This window comes from Cyprinodon variegatus, unplaced genomic scaffold, assembly GCF_000732505.1.
Source record: "Cyprinodon variegatus isolate N-32 unplaced genomic scaffold, C_variegatus-1.0 Scaffold1402, whole genome shotgun sequence".
NCBI lineage: Eukaryota > Metazoa > Chordata > Actinopteri > Cyprinodontiformes > Cyprinodontidae > Cyprinodon > Cyprinodon variegatus.
In genome coordinates, this window is record NW_015151855.1 from 163869 (window position 1) to 166099 (window position 2231).

The 2231-nt window shown below is 42.9% G+C and overlaps 1 protein-coding gene across 1 annotated transcript in view; it reads right to left on the reverse strand.

Moving 5' to 3' along the window:
* The window catches only part of LOC107103244 (ORM1-like protein 1), a 4216-nt gene extending 2787 nt beyond the window's left edge, over positions 1-1429 (reverse strand). Inside the window, exon 1 of the mRNA XM_015402823.1 lies at positions 1224-1429. The gene's annotated coding sequence lies outside the window, so the exon portion shown is untranslated. The remainder of the gene's footprint in view (positions 1-1223) is intronic.
* Positions 1430-2231: the final 802 nt, after the last annotated feature.

Sequence of the window (2231 nt, forward strand, 5' to 3'; positions counted from 1 at the left end):
GCGTAAAGAACCGGATCAGAGACTCTGAGCTGCAGCGTAAAGAACCGGATCAGAGACTCTGAGCTGCAGCGTAAAGAACCGGATCAGAGACTCTGAGCTGAAACATATAAACGGAACGGATCAGAGACTCAGAGCTGCAGCGTGTAAACAAAACTGGATCAGAGGCTCTGAGCTGCAGCGTAAAGAACCATATCAGAGACTCGGAGCAGGAACATGTAAATGGAACCGGATCAGAGACTCAGAGCTGCAGCGTGTAAACAAAAAGCAGATCAGAGGCTCGGAGCAGGAACATGTAAACGGATCCGGATCAGAGACTCGAAGCCGAAATATGTAAATGGAACCGGATCAGAGACTCTGAGCCCAAACATGTAAACAGAACCGGATCAGAGACTCGGAGCAGGAACGTGTAAACGGATCCGGATCAGAGACTCGGAGCCGAAACATGTAAACGGAACTGGATCAGAGACTCGGAGCCAAAACGGAAACGGATCAGAGACTTTGAGCCAAAACATGCAAACGGAACCGGATCAGAGACTCGGAGCCCAAACGCGTCAACGGAACCGGATCAGAGACTCGGAGCAGAAACGTGTAAACGGAACCGGATCAGAGACTCGGAGCCCAAACGCGTCAACGGAACCGGATCAGAGACTCGGAGCAGAAACATGTAAACGGAACCGGATCAGAGACTCAGAGCAGAAACATGTAAACGGAACCGGATCAGAGACTCGGAGCCCAAACGCGTAAACGGAACCAGATCAGAGACTCGGAGCAGAAACGTGTAAACAGAACTGGATTAACATCTGGATCCNTTTATCCACCACTGCAGTGATTCCTACACATCCAACCTGCAAACTAAAGCTTCTCATCACGTTTTCAAACAGAAATAAAAACCAACTGAGATGAAATTATGTAAACAAGCTGATGATGCTGGATCCCTCTTTTTGTCGGAGAGATTCGTAGCTGATTAAATAATGCAAAAACTAATGATTACATAATTTTAAAAAATTAATTAAATAAGCTTTAATGTGGTTTCGATATTCATAAAATTAAATGTCTCATAAATCCCCTGTTGGGTTGAAACCTAGCTTATTTCCCCCCCTTTAATCCCATTAACCTGACATTTCTTTTGTTCCACCACATAGCCGGGCCCTTTGATCCTCCATATTGGATCCACCATAAGAACCGAACCTGATCCAGACTCTGAGGTCCATCTGCTGACTTACATGGAGCGGCGGCAGTAGCCGGTTCCCTGGTTTTTAAACCCTGTGGGGAGAATCGGTGTCCTCCGTGTTGATGTGGACAGACTGAGCCGACCGGAAGTTGGTGTCGCGGTGAAAGCGGCTCAAAATATAAAACCCCCACAATTCGGTCCGCCTGTGACTAAAACCAAGAATATAACCTTAATTTGGTTAAAATAAAATAAAGTTAAAATGAGCACTAAAGCATACTTTGCTTTATTTATTTCTCATTCAGTGTGAGGAGATATTTTTCGATAAAATGCTTAAATCCAGCCTTCAGGCTGAAGCCAAGCTAGAATGTTCTCAGAAGTTCTATTAAAGCCCGCCCCCCTCATCAATGCTGACCAATCAGCAAGCGGCATTGGGGGCGGGAGCGAGTTAGTTCCTGTTTTTGTGGCTCGTGCTTGTTGGGAGATTATAAAATGTGGAAGCGGCGCAGAGCGGTGAGTGCCTAGCCGTTAGCTGTTAGCTAAATGATAGAGCTAAAGCTCACCCAGTTTAGGATAAAAAAAACGTTTATTAATAGCTTAATATCGCATTTATTCTGAGTTTAAAAAACGCTTCCAGTCATGAATCCTACACATCTAAGCGTTAATGTTTTGTTGGACACTTTTTATTCGTTTCTCAGCATAGTTGTTATGTTAAAACCTGCAGAGTTGTATAAATAGATTTATTCATTTTTCTCTTCTTGTTAAACTTTGCATCGTTTAATCAAACAATTTCTGACATCAGAGGAAAAGGAAACATGTTGTATAACAGTTAGTGATGTACATCAACTGGAAAGAAGTCTGGCTGCTTCCAAATCGATATTTGATAAATAACAAAACTAAAGAAATCTCATTTAAGTTAATCCATAACATTTATCCTACCAAAGTCTTTAAACAGAAACGCTTTAAAAAAAATGATGTCACTTGCAGCTTCTGCTGTAATAATCCTGAAACATTTATTCATCTATTCTGGAACTGCCCACTTATCCAGTCCTTCTGGAACGAC